The sequence below is a fragment of the Erythrolamprus reginae genome, chromosome 4 (assembly GCF_031021105.1).
Source record: "Erythrolamprus reginae isolate rEryReg1 chromosome 4, rEryReg1.hap1, whole genome shotgun sequence".
In the NCBI taxonomy this organism is placed as follows: Eukaryota; Metazoa; Chordata; class Lepidosauria; order Squamata; family Dipsadidae; genus Erythrolamprus; species Erythrolamprus reginae.
In genome coordinates this window covers 114137287-114156712 of record NC_091953.1, presented here as the reverse complement: position 1 = coordinate 114156712, position 19426 = coordinate 114137287, and positions in this window count along the sequence as shown.

Sequence of the window (19426 nt, the reverse complement as noted above, 5' to 3'; positions counted from 1 at the left end):
GCAGGCACTGATACCAAGAAGGAAAACTTAGACGGGGGGTCCCAAGGTATGACATTGTTGAAAGAACCAAGCACGTCAACCCTACGGGATTGATTCAGCCAGTCAGCTTCAATGAGAGGCGGACAGTACCTGAATAATCCAATCCTATGTTATGTAGGACTTTATAACACCTTGAATAATCTGGCAGTGAACTACCGTGTTTCCCCGGAAATAAGGCACTGTCTTATATTAATTTTTGCTCCAAAGGTTGTGCTACGTCTTATTTTCGGGGGGTGCCTTATATTTCTCAAATAAGACAAATTCACAGGCAGAAAAGCTGACACCTCCAAAGACAGTGTACCGTACGGTACACTGATTATGGTATGGTACCTGTCAGTATGGCACCCACACACACAAACGATGCTACTTATATGGTACAACAGTATACTCCCGCTATTGCAGCTTCCGGCCACCAGAGGAACTACAGTCTACGCACTGTAGTGGAGACTGTAATGGCGGTGACACAGCAGCAGACTGTGTCTGCTGTACTGGACGGTACAAAGTGATGGAAGGGGCCAGCAGGGGATGCCACATTATTACGGTAGTGCTATGAACAGCTTTGAATGGTACCATATGTTTTTCCACCCGTACCATATGTAAACTTAACTACGCCTTATTTTTGGGGGGTGCCTTATATTAGCAAATTCTGCAAAACCTCTGACATGCCTTACTTTCAGGGTACGTCTTCTTTTCGGGGAAACAGGGTAGTAACCAATTCAACTCATAAAACACCCCCCCAACCCAGTAGTTAAATCATTTTAGCTCCCACCTGAGTCCCAGGGACAGGATGGAAAATGAAGGCGTGGATATGAGGGGTAACAGCCCAAGCTGTTGCATTATTGTTACGGTTATCGTTAACTGCAAAATTAAGTTACCGTATTTTTCAGTGTATAAGATGTACCTTTTAACCTCAAAACAGTGCGCCAAAAACTGGGTGCGTCTTATACACTGAATGCAGTTGGGTGGTGGTCAGCAACAGCGGCAGCAGCCTTCCTGTTGTCCGGCGGTGGCAGCTTTTCATGCAGTTTGGCGGCTGGCGCTGGCCGCCTCTGCCAAACTGCATAAGAAGCTGCTATCGCCGGGCTATGGCAAGGCTGCTGCCACTGCTGCTGACCACCACCGCAGAAGCCGCCATCACTGGACTTCGAGACTACACGCCAAATTTCACCAAATGGGGAAAAGCTGAGCTTCTGTCCTCTGTAACGTGGGCGCCTCTCTCCCTTGGTAGATTCATCTCATGGGGAGACCGAGAGCGCCCATCTTTCCTTCCCCTTTCTGACCGCCGAGGAGAGCAGCAGAGTTGTGCCCACCTTTCCTTTCCCCCCCCCATTGGCCGCCGAGAAGAGCAGCAGAGAGTGGGGGAAATTGAGGGTTGTTTAGGATGAAAGGTGCGCGGAGTGGCGGGTGACAGAGAAACACCGCAGTGAAGTTTTTGGCTGGAGCCGGGAGAAGGAGATGAGGATGAGCTGTCTTGGCCCTTCAGAGACGCGGAACCAGGCCTTTGTGATTTGGCAATGCAGCGAGTGGATCTTATACACAGGTGCATCTTATACACCGAAAAATATGGTACAGTGTTCCCTCAATTTCCGCGGGGGATGCGTTCCGAGACCACCCGCGAAAGTCGAATTTCCACGAAGTGGAGATACGGAGAGAGGTGGCATACAAATCTAATACATAATAATAATAATGATAATGATAATAATAATAATAATAATAATAATAATAATAATAATAATAAATACACAATTTTTGGCTATGGACAGTATCACAAGCCATCTCTTAACACTTTAAACCCCTAAATTACCATTTCCCATTCCCTTAACAACCATTTATTCACCATTATTACTGGTACTCACCATTGAATAAGACACTTAGCAATCCTGATATTTATAAACATAATTATTTATTAATAATTATTTTTTTTGTTATTTATTTGCAAAAATTATTAGTTTTGCGATGACATGACGTCATTGGGTGGGAAAAAAACATGGTATTAAAAAAAACGAAGTATTTATAAATTAATATTGTTTGAAAAACCGTGGTATAGGCTATTTGCGAAGTTCGAACCCGTGAAAATCGAGGGAACACTGTATATGGCTCCTTTTCGCTCCCAGCTCACAAAAGCTGGACTCATTTCAGAAACTTTCTAAGAGGACATCCTTGGATTTTTGGTGGGAGGCAGAATTTTATTTCATTGTGCTAATCAAACTGCTGAAACTGGATGCAAGGAGGTAAGTCAATAACTATAAATGTATGTAAAATGTCCAAATTATTAGACTTATTTTTTAAATACTGTTTTATTATTGCTCTAGACAACAAAACTAAGAAACTTTTAAAAATTAAATGGTTGATCTGCAGAGGCCCAGTGCTTTTGTGTCTTCTTTTAAATAGCAGAGAATAATGTATGCTTCCAGAAAGCCACATCAAATTCAACAGCATTTGTACAAGTATAGTCTAAAATGTAACAGTGTCCTACTTTAGTATTCATTCATTCATTCATTCATTCATTCAATGTTTATGCCGCCCTTCTCCTTAGACTCAGGGCGGCTTACAACATGTTAGCAATAGCACTTTTTAACAGAGCCAGCATATTGCCCCCACAATCCGGGTCCTCATTTTACCAACCTCAGAAAGATGGAAGACTGAGTCAACCTTGATATTAAAATAAAGCAGCTGAGTTAGTCATGCTTGGAGTAGATCAATTTAAATAATTGGGAGGAGTTTGTGTGACTACATTTAATAAAACTTTCTGGCATTAATATACTGCCATAATGTAAATTTCTCCAATTGTTTGCTATTTCTATGCGTCAGGCATTCATGCGCAGAAATTCACAGCAAACAATGTATCATTTGTGCTGTTTGCTGGGATGCAAATTGCTGTGAGGTAGAGGCAGAATTTCCCCCCCTTGTTTTCCTGCCCCAAAAACTAAGGTGCATCTTATACTCCAAAAATACGGTATGTAGATAACACCATTTGGTACAGCAGCCTATAACAGAAAGAACCGGCTGTGTTTCTCTCCGCTGCTAGTGGAGATTTATTTTTGGTTGAGAGCAATCATTGTTCTTCCATAGCAACCAGAATGGGATGTAACACCAGAAGTTCCTAAAATTAAATTCATTGACATAATGTGTTCCGATGTTAACATTATTATAAAATATAATTTGCAAATGTCAAAAACAGATTACTGTGATTATCCTAAAGGGTTGATACCTTTTAAAACTGTCAGAGGACGAATGTAGGTTACAGCAAACCTACAACTTCTTTCCTGAAATTCTGAATAAATTTTATTTATTAAGGTAGATATATGTGACATTCCTGGCAGGAGATCTTGCCTAGAATTATAAAATATATTTTTCAAATGGACTATTATGTTTGAAATTTGTTCTGTCGGGCTCTCTGGTACATTCCTCCCAAAAATTCACAGGTACAAATTTCAGACACACACACACGTTTGAAAATTCAAAACAATGTTCTTTATAATGAAAATTCACTTAAACTAAGCCCTCTTTTGGTATAGCAAAGAGCACTCATCTCCAAACAAACCGGTAATTTGTACAAGTCCCTTATCAGTTCTGTGATACTTAGCTTGCAGCTGTGAGGCAATTCACAGTCCTTCTTTCACAAAGTGAAACACACTTTGCTCTGGTTTAGTTTCAAAGCATGGAAAAATCAGCACACAAAAGGTCAAATTCAGTAAAGCAGGCACGAAACACAACGATCAGATAATCCTCCACAATGGCCAAACCCACAGGCTGCTATTTATAGCAGCCTCACTAATTACCACAGCCCCACCCAACCACAGGTGGCCTCATTTTCTTTGATAATAATCTCTTAGTTGTTGCTGCCTATGCATCGCTCTCCACATGCGTGGCTGTACCATTAACTCTTGTTCCGAATCCATGGAGGAGCTAGATAATTGATCTCCTTCTGAGCTGTCTGCCACACTGTCCTCCTCCCTGTCACTCATGTCTTCTTGGTCAGAGGAGCCTTCATCATCAGATTCCACGGGGGGGGGCAAAACAGGCCTGCAGCATGTGGATGTCTCCCCCACATCCACAGTCCTTGGGGCAGGAGCTGGGCCAGAGCTAACCACAACAAAATTTAGAATTTAAATCCTTCGTCAGCTAAAATTCTTCAAGGAGATCTGATTCCAAAAAGCAGGTATGAATGATTGTCCTAACTATTTCATCTGCACAATATTCTCGGTAAGTAATGCTTACAAACAGTAACTGGTGTTTACAACCCTCAGTAAACTTCATGACTGAGTTGGGAATTTAAATTTTGCTATCCCCAGTCCTAGTTTGATGCTCCTTGCACTTACAGACACATCTGGATCTGATCATTTCTTACGCCTATGATATTTTTACTCATCAACCGATTTAAATTTTACTGTGACAATAGCACTGCGCACAGTAAAACATACCTTAGAATAAATTTTAGATCTCCATCTGAAATGATACAGTTAAAGCTACTTCTGCATCAAAATACATTGTCAATAAAGAACCTGGTAGATTGTGGTGCAGCGGCCCTTACAAGGAATATCGTCAGCCATAGTGACCAAATCAATAAAATCAATAAAATCCAAGGAAGCAGAATCCCAAGATCCTTTGAGAGAGATTTATGGATCCAAGGCTTGTTAAAGATTTGCTTTGCTTGCAGACTCTGCATATTGCAAGAGAAAACATTAAACTTTCACCAAAAATACCCGCTAAGCAATAAATACATTTTATTGTCATGTTCCAGATTTTTTTTTCACTGACAGTTTCAGGAATATATAGACAATCCTTATGGCAGTGTTTCCCAACCTTTTTTGAGCCGCGGCACATTATTCATATTTTCAAAATCCTGGGGAACACTGAAAGGGGGGGGGGCGGGGCGGGGTGGGTGGGCTAAAGAAATGTTTGGACCAAAAAACCCTCTCTCTTCCTCCCTTTCGCTCTATTTCTCCCTCTTTCTCTCTTTTCCTTCCTTCCCTTCTTTCTCTCTCTCCATCCCTCTTTCTTTCTTCCTCTCTTTTTTGCTCTCTTTCTCTCTCCCTCCTTCCCTTCCTCTATGTCTTTCTCTCTCCCTTGCTCTCTCTCTCTCTCTGTCTCTCTTGCTCTCTCTCTCTCTTTCACTGTCTTGCTATATGTCTCTTTCTTTCTCTTTGCCTCTCTTGCTATCTCTCTTTCTTTCTCTCTTTCTCTCTCTGTCTCTCTTGCTATGTCTCTCTTTCTCTTTCTCTTTCTCTCTCTCTCTGTGCCTCTCTTGCTAAGTCTCTCTTTTTCTCTTGCTATGTCTCTCTTTCTTTTTCTCTCTCTGCCTCTCTTGCTGTCTCTCTTTCTCTATCTCTCTTTCTCTGCCTCTCTTTCTTGCTCTGTCTCTCTTTCTCTGCCTCTCTTGCTGTCTCTCTTTCTCTCTCTTTCTCTATCTCTCTTTCTCTGCCTCTCTTTCTTGCTCTGTCTCTCTCTCTCTGCCTCTCTTATATGTCTCTCTTTCTTTCTCTCTCTCTCTCAGCTGACTGCAAGCGGGAGCCCTGACGGCGGCAGCTGGACGTGCTGCTGGACACCGTATATGGCAGGCCCGCAGCGCCAGCATGTACGATGTCCAGCAGCACGTCCAACCACCACCGTCAGGGCTCCCACTTGCAGTCAGCTGAGAGAGAGAGAGAGAGCACTCCCTCTCGCCGCCATCTCCCTGCGACTGCCTGCGGCCGCTGCGGCCACCCCCCCCCCGCTCCCATCGCCAGTGCCCTCCCGCTGGGCCACAAAGGACACTTGCCATCGACACCAGAGAAGCTCCAGCTGGGCGGGGCGCTGCCGGTACTTCCGTCCTGGGGCTCCCGCTCGCAGCTGTCAACCGGCTTCTGCTCGATGCTGCGGTTTTCGGCGCTCTCCTGCTGGGCCCCAAAGAAGGAAGGCGGGAAAAAGGCGCGAAGAATGGAGCTCTCCTTCTTCCTGCCTTCCTTCTTTGGGGCCCAGCAGGAGAGCGCCGAAAACCGCGGCATCGAGCAGGAGCCAGGGGACAGCTGTGAGCGGGAGCCCCAGGACGGAAGTACCGGCAGCGCCCCGCCCAGCTGGAGCTTGGCGGCACACCTGGCCATGTCTCGCGGCACACTAGTGTGCTGCGGCACACCGGTTGGGAAACGCTGCCTTATGGAACAGTTATCTTCCTTTGCAAGAAAAGGAGAACTGTCCAAAGGGCTCCGTGATGATTGAAACTTATACATGTTGTGGTTGGCTCTGGCCCAGCTCCTGCCCCAAGGACTGTGGATGTGGGGGAGACATCCACATGCTGCAGGCCTGTTTTGCCCCCGGTGGAATCTGCTGATGAAGGCTCCTCTGACCAAGAAGACATGAGTGAAGGGGAGGAGGAGAGTGTGGCAGACAGCTCAGAAGGAGATCAATTATCTAGCTCCTCCTTGGATTCAGAACAAGAGTTAATGATACAGCCACGCATGCGGAGAGCAATGCATAGACAACAACAACTGAGAGATTATTATCAAAGAAAATGAGGCCACCTGTGGTTGGGTGAGGCTGTAGTAATTAGTGAGGCTGCTATAAATAGCAGCCTGTGGGTTTGGCCATTGTGGAGGATTATCTGATCCTTGTGTTTCATGCCTGCTTTGCTGACTTTGATCTTTGTGTGCTGATTTTTCCCCGCTTTGAAACTAAACCAGAGCAAAGTGTGTTTCACTTTGTGAAAGAATAAGGACTGTGAATTGCCTCACAGCTGCAAGCTAAGTATCACAGAACTGATAAGGGACTTGTACAAATTACCAATTTGTTTGGAGACAAGTGCTCTTTGCTATACAAAAAGTGCTTCGTTTAGTTGCATTTTTCGGTATAAAGAAAATTGTTTTGAATTTTCAAACGTGTGTGTGTCTAAAATTGTATCTGTGCATTTTTGGGAGGATTCTACCAGAGAGCTTGACAGGACAATACATAAGAATTTTGGTACTGAAGATAAACTTGTTAGAAGATATAGGTATAGAATAATCTTGGAGATTGATATAGTACCGTTGGCTGCATGTTAATATCCAATATACTTCCCAGTGACATAATTTGAAGTAGTTTTCCACTCTAACGATTAATCCTGATATTTGGATTACTTGATCTTAACAGGATCAGAATAGCTTGGTCGGATATTTACATGTCCACAATACTCATATTAGGTGGTCAAGGTAATTTTCCGACTGCTAACTTGCCCAGAAGTATCATTACTTCAGCTGTCAATTGAGCTAAAATAAACCCTGAATGCTTGCCATTGGTTACCAAAATTTGCACGAGACAACTTAAAGATAATTCAACTCCTGCTTGTGTTCTACTCGGCCTAATCGGATCAGAACAAAAGGAAAATCCACACACTGAGACTTCAAATCAAACACTTTTATAAGTAAAGTAGGATTTGTAAAAGCAAGTTCAACCCTTTCATCCATCTTGGCAGCTTTCCTGCTTAAACTTGGCTAAGAGATAAAGGATCGGACTGCAGCTGAGAAAGCTAATTAACATTCCTCACTGAGATGTTTCTTCGGTCACACACACAATTGGGAACCTCCAGGTTCCCTCAGACATATGCATCTCTGCTTGATGAATTTAGAAGAATAAGAACAGTGTTTTCTAGTGAAGCATTTCTGGAACCCCAAATCTAGGACTTCCACCATTACAAAACGTTGGAAATCCACACCCCTTTACCCAGAAATGCTCCCTTATATACTGTCTGGGTGTGGTCAACTGTTTCCTAGAGCAGTGATTTTCAACCTTCTTTGAGCCGCGGCACTTTTTTACATTTTAAAATCCTGGGGCGCACCGCCAACCAAAATGACACCCTAAGACACTTTCCTCTCTTTTTCCCTCCCTGTGTCCTCCCCACCCTTGTGTGTGTGTGTGTGTGTGTGTGTGTAGACACTCTTGAACCATTTCCAAAAACAGGTGAGGGCTGGGGTTTTTCTCTCTCTTATTCTTTGGGTGCTTTTTATCATATGCTTTAAATCAAGAGTCACTTCTCTGTCTCTATTGTTTCTCTCTCTTTCCTCTCATTCTCTGTCTCAATCATTTTCTCATTTCTCTTTTTTCCCCTCCCCTTTTTGCTCATTTATCTCCTCTCTCTCTTGCTTGCTTTCTCTCTTTCTCTCTCTCTTGCTTTCTTTCTCTCTGATACTTGCTTTCTCTTTCTTTTCTTTCTCTCTCTTGCTTTCTTTTTCTCACTCTTTCTCTATCTCTTTCTCTCTCTCTCTTGCTTGCTTTTTCTCTCTCTCAGCAAAAAGTTGCGAGACTGGAACCTGAGTTTCCTTTTTCGCGGCACACCTGACCATGTCTCGCGGCACACTAGTGTGCCACGGCACACTGGTTGAAAAACACTGTCCTAGAGATATAATTGTCTAGAGACTTTCTTTCATAGACTCACCTTCTGAACCTTTTCCCATGATATTCCTGTCTGCTTTGTGACCTAACCTGGGCATCTCCCATGTCTCCTTCCTCCTGTGACTCAGATATTACCATCATTGGGGTTTCTACAGTCTTTGGAGGTTCCTCAGGTTCCAATTCTCCCTCACTCTCTGACTCTTATCTATGGAGCAGAGTGGAATACAAACACGAGTAAAAATTTAACTTGCAAATAAATATTCTAGAGGTGGTCTTTAGTGAGAATTATCATATCATGGAGTTGTTATTTTTAAAAAAAATTAAATATTTACATTAAAAGAAAAGAGAAACATAATACACAATATGATAATAATATAAATTGGAGAGAAAAAAGAATGAAAAAATATATTAAGAATAAAGGAAATAAAGTGAGAAAGGTAAGAACGAGGTTAAATAAAAAGAGAAAGATCTTTGTCAACTATATAGATGACAACTTAATCATAAACGACCTTTGATTTCAGTTGTTAGGTAGCTGTAAATTTCCCCTCAGTTTTAGTCATTTGTAGTAATGTTACTGAATCAACTCATTTGATGGGCCCGTTTCATCCTCCTCAGAATCTATGACTAACAGACCCGATCGTGGACCACTCACAATACATAGTACAGTGATACCTCTACTTAAGAACTTAATTCATTCCGTGACCAGGTTCTTAAGTAGAAAAGTTTGTTAGTAGAAGCAATTTTTCCCATATGAATCAATGTAAAAGCAAATAATGCGTGCAAACCCATTAGGAAAGAAATAAAAGCTCAGAATTTGTGTGGGAGGAGGGGGAGGAAGAAGAAGAGAAGGACAGTCGCTGCCCAGAGCGAAGGGAGCGTTTCTTTTCTCTGGGCGCTGGCAGAGATTTATTCCCTCTCCAAGCACCCAGAGAAAGGAAAATGCTTTGTTCGCTCTGGACTGCCAAAGCCTCCTTAAGTGCCACTGAAAGGCTCCTCTGACAGCCCAGAAAAGCCCGAGATGGCTGGGATTAAAGGGGGAATGGCAGGAAACTGGCTGGGCCTTCGTGCCACTCTCAACTTTCCTGGGAAATTTTTCCAGGCTCGGGTTTGTAAGTAGAAAATGGTTCTTGAGAAGAGGCAAAGAAATCTTGAACACCAGGTTCTTATCTGGAAAAGTTCTTAAGTAGAGGTACCACTGTACTTTATTTTCAAACTTCAGCCTAATGTAAAGAGATGAGAAGAAAAATTTTACATAAATGGTATTATACACCAGGACAACTTGCACACTTCCAGGGGAAAGGGAAAGGTAATTGTTGGCATGGTTGCCAAAAGAAAGGAATCTTCATGCATATGTTCTGGGAGTGTGTTGAAGTTCAGAAATTTTGGAAGGAAGTGCAGAACGAAATAAATCAAATGTTAAATATTAACTGGATAATTACAAAAGAAATAGCGATACTAATTAAACAAAGAGAATTAAGAGATTTTAAATAAATAAAAACTGCAGCACTGGAAAGCGCTCAAGCGGTATTGGCTTGGAAAGAGTCTACAAAATGGACATTACAGAACTGGTACTGGTACATGGTGGATCACATTCATTTTGAAATCATGGAAATAAGATTAAACAACTTTGATTAAAGTAAATTGGAGAAGCTGATGGCACGATGGAATAAGGTGAAAGGTTATATGCTGAGTAGAATCTGTGACGAAAATGTGAAAAACAAACTCCAATCACTCTTTTAATAATAACAAATGCAAAGTAGAGCTAAGGAAATAAAAATATAAACTAGTAAATATTTGAACCCCCCGCAATTGGTGGTGGTGGTGATGGTATTGTCAGTCGGGTGATGGGCACATGCCCTGTGCACTGTTTTATGTTTGTTTATGTAACTTTATGTGCAAAACCAATAAAAAATATATTAAAAAAAACAAACCTTCAGCCTAATGTATATTGTTTTATTTCTATTATAATATTTATCCATCTGTCTCTTTCTATAAATTAAGAAGCATCATTAGAGATTTTAAAGAATTTTACAGTACATCCTAACTAGAACCAATGCAGGCATTTAGCTGCCTACAGATTTGTGGCAGTAGAATTAAAGTCTAGGAAACATTTCGTCTCACTCTCTCACCTCCAAGAATCAGGACATTCGGGTAATGTATTTTACCCACTATATGAGACAGCCATGGGGTTTTTTAGCTTATCTTGTTCTTTTCACAGGAACATAAGACGGTTGCAATTTACGGTGCTTCCTAGTAGCCCAGCGAGATATGTAGCATCTTTTTAAAGGACTTGTGTTTCAACAAGCACAGTATTTTTTTAAAATGTTATAGCACAGCAAATAGAAAAACTTTCCGTATGTTCTTTAATGAATAAGGTTATGTCGAACCCTTGCAATATAAAAGATCTTGAGCAGAAAAATTTTCTATGGCAGAAAAACCAAGAGAAGCCTGCAAAATTAAGCAGATCAACAGAATGGGAAATGTACTTGGTGAGGAGGAGGAGGGGCAAAGCTAAGAAAACACAGCTGGAGTGAATGGGTGACATTGTCTGCCGCCCACTTTCAGCTCAGAGCAGCAGATAAGAGAATAAGAGAGAAAGGACTTCTGTCCTAAGCCATATTAAGCCATTCCAAGAGGATGGTCTCAAACGCTTCCTTCTGATGTTGATTGATTAGATTAGATTAGATTTATTGGATTTATATGCCGCCCCTCTCCGCAGACTCGGGGCGGCTCACAACAATGGTAAAGAACAGTACATAGTAACAAATGTAATCTTTAAAAATCTAGATTACAGTTTTAAATTAAAAAGTCCAAAAAAGAAACCCCAATATATAAAAAACAATACACAATCGAATCATACGTACATTGGCTGTAGCATGGGCCATCCTCCTTGTCCTCTAGAGCAGTGTTTTTAACCAGTGTGCCATGGCACACTAGTGTGCGGTGAGACATGGTCAGGTGTGCCGCGAAGCTCAGAGAGAGAAAGGAAGCAAGAGAGAAAGCAAGAGAGAAAGAGAAAGAAAGCAAGAGAAAGAGAGAGAAAGAAAGCAATAGAGAGAGAGAAAGAGAGGGAGGGAAGGAGAGAGAGAGAAAGACAGAGGGAGGCAGGGAGGGAGAGAAAGAGAGGAAGGAAGAGAGGAAGGAAGAGAAAGAAAGAGGCATGGAGAGAGAAAGAAGGGAGAGAAAGAGGGAGGGAGAGAGAAATAGAGCCAAAGGGATGAAGAGAGAGAGAGAGAATTTTTTTGTCCAAACTTTTTTTAGCCCCCTCCCCCGCTCAATGTGCCCCAGGGTTTCGTAAATGTAAAAAATGTGCCGCGGCTCAAAAAAGGTTGAAAATCACTGCCCTAGAGCAGGGGTCCCCAACCCCCAGTCTGTGGACAGGCACGGGTCCATGCATTGATGGGCTGCCAAATTTTTTACTACCACACTGTGAGCATGGCTTATTTTGTGGGTGTGGCTTGATGGTCATGTGACTGGGTAGGAATGGCTTACCAGCCACGTGACCAGGTGGGAGTGGCTTGACAATCATGTGACCAGGGGGGGGGCGGCTTAAAGGTCATGTGACTGGGAGTGCTCTACTGACCAAGATAAGTTTTCAAATAGGTGCTTGGATTGTTTTTCAGTTGATTTAATCACATTATTTGAATAGCCACACAAAGGACAAATGATAGACAGCATTATTTGTTGAGGAGCACAGTAACATTTTAAGGTTTTGTACTGAACCCACAAGGTTCAGTATGATAACATATTGGGCAAGTAGCTCAATTTTCTTTAATTGCTATAAAAGTTCAGTTCTAGATAACGATTAAAATGATTAAAGAGTTTATGGGTATAAACGTGCTATTTAATTATTTCTTATTTTAAAGGTAATTAAGGATCATACAGCTACTAGAGGACAATAAAAAAACTATTGTATATGATGTATTGCCTGTTGTGAGCCGCTCCGAGTCCTCGGAGAGGGGTGGCATACAAATCTAATAAATTATTATTAATTATTATTAAATTAATAGTACAGTAAATTAACTGTGGCTTAATTTAACTGTGCATGGAATTGTGTTGTAAATGGTCATGCTGAAAGAAACGAGCAAACAAAAATGAGAAACATACCGCCTGGTCAAAAATGTGTTCCTTAGCATCAGCTTTACATGCAAGGAAGAAAAATACAGTGGTAACTCATGATACGAATCCCTCGTCTTACAAACAACCCGAGATACGAACCCGGGGTTCAGAAAATTTTTGCCTCTTCTTACGAACTTTTTTCTTCTTACGAACCCACCGCCGCTGCCGCCGAGAAGCCCCGCCGCCCGGCTGTCGTCTTTTAAAACAGCCGGGGGGCTTCCCAGCGTCCTCTTGAACCCGAACGCCAAACCCAAACTTCTGGTTTCGGTGTTCGGGAGGCCTCTGAGAAGCCCCCCGGCTGTTTTAAAAGATGACAGCCGGGCGGCGGGGCTTCTCAGCAGCCTCCCGAACCCGAACTTTTGCCGAACTTCCAGGTTCGGGGTTCAGGAGGCCGCCAAGAAGCCCCGCCGCCCGGCTGTCACCTTTTAAAACAGCCAGGGGGGCTTCTCGGTGGCCTCCCGAATGCCGAACCTGGAAGTTCGGGTTTGGCGTTTGGCGTTCGGGAGGCCGCCGACAAGCCCCCCAGCTGTTTCAAAAGGTGACAGCCGGGCGGCGGCGGTTTTTTGCGGGTTTTTTTTTATGTTGCACGGATTAATTGACTTTACATTGTTTCCTATGGGAAACAATGTTTCATCTTACAAACTTTTCATCTTACGAACTTCCCCCAGGAACCAATTAGATTCGTAAGACGAGGTATTACTGTATTTCTTTCTTCCTTGATGTGAATATACGAATGGCGAAATGACAACCTCTGTGTATCCGAAGATCTGTGCACATAAACCAAATCCTCAACTTCTCTAACAACCACCCAGACCCCACAGCACACCAAAGAAGCAGACCTTCTTTAAGAGAGTCAAACACACCACAGCACCAAATCCCTAACAGAAGCAGAGGAGAAATATCCCTCCAACGTTTTTTTCCTGCAATAATTATCCCAGGAACTTTTGTTCTGTGATGCATAATATTCAAAGGCACACAAAGAAGCAGGGCATAGAAATAAGTCCTGCCATACATCAAAGGCACATCAGATGTGGCTGCTACACTACTGCAACCCCTAGGAATAATAATAGCCCACAAACCCACATTCACAGAGTTGGGAACTTACAAAGATCAAAAGACAGAAAGAACACTGAAGGAAGATAATATAATACACAAGAATCAGTTGCAAAAATTGTAACCGCTTCTATATTGGGCAGACAGGATGGCAGTTAAAAAATAGAATCCATGAGCACCAGCTGGCTGTCAAACCACGCGACCCGAAGTCCCCGATCACCAGTCGCACTGACACCACCACCAGTTTGACGGGGAGGAAGTGTGATGTCTTCCTTGGATGACTCCCCAGATTCCTCCTCAGGGGAGGACTAACCCATTCCTGGCACGTCAGGAACTGATTTGATTGATGGCTCTGAAGAGCCGACTCAGAAGAGATTTGAAGGTGGCTTCAGATTGGGAAAGCTTGCAGGGGCAGATGGTCAGCAAAGAGGAGGAGGAACTGCCTTCTGCACCTGATCCAAAAACAGAAAGCCTAGGATAGCCTAGAGAAAAGGAGGGCCAGAGAGAACATGATAACAGTCTACAAGTATATGAGGGGATGTCACTAGAGAGGAGGGGATCACTTTATTCTTCAGGGCACCAGAGGGCCGGACGAGGAACAATGGCTGGAAGCTGACCAAGGAGAGATTCAACATGGAGATAAGGAGGAACTTCCTAACAGTCAGAGCGATCAACCAATGGAACATCCTACCAGTGGACGTTGTGAACTCCAACACTGGACATTTTTAAGAGAAGACTGAACTGCCACTTGACTGGTGAACTATAGGGTTCATGCTTGGGCAGGGGGTTGAACTCGATGGCCTCCATGGTCCCTTTCAACTCTAACAATAAATAAATAAAAAAGGGCAGGAGCAGCAAAAGTTAGCCAGCCTACTTGAAAGGAGAAGGCCCTGCCCATCTTGATGGGCTGCACTGGAAAGCTGGCTATTTATCGCAACAGACAGAGGGAGGTGTTGCTGGCAACAGTTTATTTTCTAGTGGTGGGTTTTTTGTCTGCTTCATTCTGAATGGATACGAAGTTTGGATTTGATTTGTGCCTTGTTGACTCCATTTTGGCCAGCAAAATGCTGCAGTTGGTGTCCATCCTGTCTGTCCTCCCTAGCCGGCCCATGGAGAACTACAGTGCTGATCTCTCGAAGAAATTCAGTTTGACACCTTGTTCTAGAATTATTAAAGTAATATTTACCATTATTTACTTTGGTCAGATTTTCTTGAAAGCATAGGAATAAACACATTTAAGAAAAGGAAAATGAGAAAATAAAAAAGGATCTCCTCTGAATATTGTCTGGGTTATGAACCGTTGTATTTTTATCTACTTTAGCAATACAAGGACAGATCGGCTGCAAATCCTTTCGCTAGAATTTGAATGAACCTAAATACAAAAGCATACCAAGACTATTTAGGGTCTTGAATCAGCAATTACTTAGTGCTGTCTCTGACATTTTGGAGGTTTGTTTTTCCTTTTTTAAAAAAAATAATCTTTATCTTTCTATAATATATCTTCTTAAAGTAATAACTTGTCACTTGTCTTCTTCTCTTTGAAGTCATATTATCTCAATTCTTTTGTGGGATTTTGTGACCAAACCTTATTTTTCTTCCATTCATTCATGTCCAATTTTCAGAGAATGCCTGCAGAAGTCCCTGTAGTTTCTTGAAAGTTTTCAGAAGTGCTTTGCCACTCTTTTCCTGAGAAAGTGATGGCTTTCCCAATGCTTCTTACCTAAGGTGGGCCTTGACCATTGCAACAAACTGCAACACATCCTAGATCTGAATGAATGAAATATTCTCATCGAATACTTTGTTCTGTACAAAGTTGAATGTGCACAACAGCATGTAAAATTGATTGTCAGTGTTGCTTCCTAAGTGGACAGTTTGATTTCACAGAAGTTTGATTTACTTGGGAGTTATATTGTGTTGTTTAAGTGTTCCCTTTATTTTTTGAGCAATGTGTGTATGTGTGTGTGTTATATATATATATGCATGTTATATGTGTCACATGTTTTTGCTGAATTTGAAAATTAAGGGAGACTAGGATAGATATTTCGGCCTTATTTCGGCCTCATCAGCTAGCCATGCCCTCACTGGGGTTTGAACCTGCAGCTTTTGCCTTGTAAGGCAAAGAATTAACATCTAGGCTACAGTATCCAATCCCTTCAGCTCGGTACCAGGGAAGGGTTACATATTTGTGTCGAATCACCCTGGTGTATTGAAGGAACATCACAGCTCCTTTTTTGCCTCTCAGCCCAACCCAGGGCCATTTCCAAGGCAGTTAATTTATTCATAGCCGACAAATTATATTCTGTATGTGTCACGTTTTTGATGAATTTGAAAATTAAGGGAGACTAGGATATACAGTACTGTGTGTGTGTTCAAATCTCAGTAAGGATATGGCTAGCTGATGAGGCCAGAACAAGGACGAAATAGCGCTATCCTAGTCTCCCTTAATTTAAAAAAAAAATTCAGCAAAAACATGTGATACATATATGTATGTATGTATGTATGTATGTATGTATCACATGTTTTTGCTGAATTTTTAAAATTAAGGGAGACTAGGATGGTCCCATTTCGGCCTTGTTCTGGCCTCATCAGCTAGCCACACCGTTCCTTACTGGGATTCGATCTGGTGGACTCTGCCTTGTAAGGCAGAGAATTAGCAGTTGAGCTATCAGACCTGATCCCTTCCAGCTCTGTACCAGGGAGGGGCTATATGTTTTTTATGTCAAATCACCCTGGTATATATAATATGTACATATTATGTCACATGTCTTTATGTACCAAATGTCTTTATGTACCCAAAACAATAAATATAACTTTTTTAAAAACCAATAACACAATGTCTCACTTAATGACCATATCATAGCAGCAGAGTTGCTGTTATGGTCATTAAACGAGGACTACTAAGATATATTCTTATTTTCGATAGTACATTTTGTACAATATGTAGGCAGGTTATAAATATAGTATCATTACAATTGTTGGATATAAATTTCATTAAAAATGCATACAGAAAGTACTCTATCACTTTCTGCATTTCTACTATAAGCTCTGGAATACTTGTAAAAAGCCATGGGGGAAAAAGGAGATCTTCCATTAGTACCAGTAGACATCTAGATTGCTCTAAAGACCTCCCTGTATGTCCAATCAAGCCAATTGCAAGCTAAGTGGAAACTTAATAATTCATATTCACCAAAGAATTAAGAATTAATAAGCAATTTCTAAGAATATAGGCAGTTCCCAGAAGGATAGCTTAAAAAAATGTTTGGGTCTGGTAAAATCAATATTTCTAGATTTTGCAGAAGTGCCTTAGGCATTATTCTGAGGTCTCCAAATACATTGTGTAACATATAAAAAGTCCTAATTTTTCATAGCTTTTAACGATATTTTGTCATTTTTAAACAATTTTTTTTCCTTAAAGCGAACATCACCTGGAATAGCAACATCAATGAACCACACTTGAAATATTAGGCATGTTATGAACAAGATGTCTATCGCTTGGGCCTTAAAAAGTCCCATAAGATCGCAACTTGCTCATTTTCCAAAATTTTGTTCCCGTGATGTAGTTTTTTCACATTGAAATGTAGATTTAACATTTATACACCAACACTCCGCAGTCTGCATTGGTTGCCGATCAGTTTCCGGTCACAATTCAAAGTGTTGGTTATGACCTATAAAGCCCTTCATGGCACCGGAATAGATTACCTTAGGCACCGCCTTCTGCCAAACGAATCCTAGCGATCAGTCAGGTTCCACAGAGTGGGTCTTCTCCAGGTCCCATCAACTAAACAATGCTGCTTGGCAGGACCCAGGGGAAGAGCCTTCTCTGTGGCGGCCCCGGCCCTCTGGAACCAACTCCCCCCAGAGATTAGAATTGCCCCCACCCTCCTTGCCTTTCGTAAGCTACTTAAAACTCACCTCTGCCACCAGGCATGGGGGAATTAAGATTCCTTTTCCCCCTAGGCCTTTAAAATTTTATGCATGGTATGTTTGTATGTATGTTTGATTTTTTATATTAAGGGGTTTTTAATTCGTTTTTAGTATTGGATTATTATTGTACACTGTTTTATGATTGCTGTTAGCTGCCCCGAGTCTTCGGAGAGGGGCGGCATATAAATCCAATTAATAATAATACTAATAATACTAATAATACTAATACTACTACTACTACTACTACTACTACTACTACTAATAATAATAATAATAATAATAATAATAATAATATACATTGTGTAATTCCTCCATGCTTGCCAGATTTAATATTACGGGCCCTAAACATCAGTCTAGAGAGGATTTCCATTTAAAAAAAAAGATACTCAGCTTTTAAAACTGCAGCTTCTTTTCCATTATAGTAATTGTTACACTCCAAGTTGAAATCAGATGAGAGAAATGAACATTGTGGAAGTCAAGAAAATCTGACGAACTTGGAAAGGATACCAGGAAATTCAGCAGAGCTTTTCCCATGGTCTTAGGCGACCCCTGTGAAACAGTCGTTCGACCCCCAAAGGGGTCCCGACCCCTAGGTTGTGAACCACTGCTTTGCCGGGATGTTATGGTAACTCTTCCCCTCTTTAGCCCCACTCTTTTCCCCCCAGCACTGTCAGTACAGCAATTTGTGTCTCAGGGTCTTCCGAACATTTTAACAGTATACATATTGCTAACTGTGCACCGATTTAAAATGTAGCCATGAGCGAAATGCCATTAACGGTACTAATTAATGCTATTAGCTATTAAATATTAATGCCACACCATGGCTTACTTCTAAGTTAGCCCAAAGCGAGAGAAAATGGTTTTTAATTTATCTCAAGAACAGAAGCTGTTCCAGCTTAAGTTTCTTTTTTCACATAAGAAGCAGCATTGACGGCAGAAAAAGACCTATGATCCATCTAGTCTGCCCTTATACTATTTTTTGTATTTTATCTTAGGATGGATGGATGTTTATCCCAGGCATGTTTAAATTCAGTTATTGTGCATTTATCTACCCCGTCTGCTGGAAGTTTGTTCCAAGGATCTACTACTCTTTCAGTAAAATAATATTTTCTCATGTTGCTTTTGATCTTTCCCCCAACTAACTTCAGATTGTGTCCCCTTGTTCTTGTGCTCACTTTCCTATTAAAAACACTTCCCTCCTGGACCTTATTTAACCCTTTAACATATTTAAATGTTTCGATCATGTCCCCCCTTTCCCTTCTGTCCTCCAGACTATACAGATTGAGTTCATTAAGTCTTTCCTGATACGTTTTATGCTTAAGACCTTCCACCATTCTTGTAGCCCGTCTTTGGACCCGTTCAATTTTGTCAATATCTTTTTGCAGGTGAGGTCTCCAGAACTGGACACAGTATTCCAAATGTGGTCTCACCAGCATTCTATATAGCGGGATCATAATCTCCCTCTTCCTGCTTGTTATACCTCTAGCTATGCAGACAAGCATCCTACTTGCTTTCCCTATCGCCTGACTGCACTGTTCACCCATTTTGAGACTGTCAGAAATCCCTACCCCTAAATCCTTCTCTTCTGAAGTTTTTGCTAATACAGAACTGCCAATACAATACTCAGATTGAGGATTCTTTTTCCCTAAGTGCATTATTTTACATTACTTTCTACATTATTTTAAAGGTAGGCGATAGTTTATTCTGAAAATAATATCACAAATAGGAAAGTATAATTTTACCCAAGGAGGATTTGCACTCCTCAATAAGCCTGTGCAGTTTGAAGGCAGACAGGAGTACAGTTGTATTATTCTAAGCTGAAAAACACCATGGCTTTTTGAGAACCTTCATGTCAACAGCTTTAAAAATTTAAAAATTCTGATTTGTTTTAATGCAAAACAGTTTGTACTGTTCTCACAATTTGTATTTCTTGGTTACTTTGACCTAT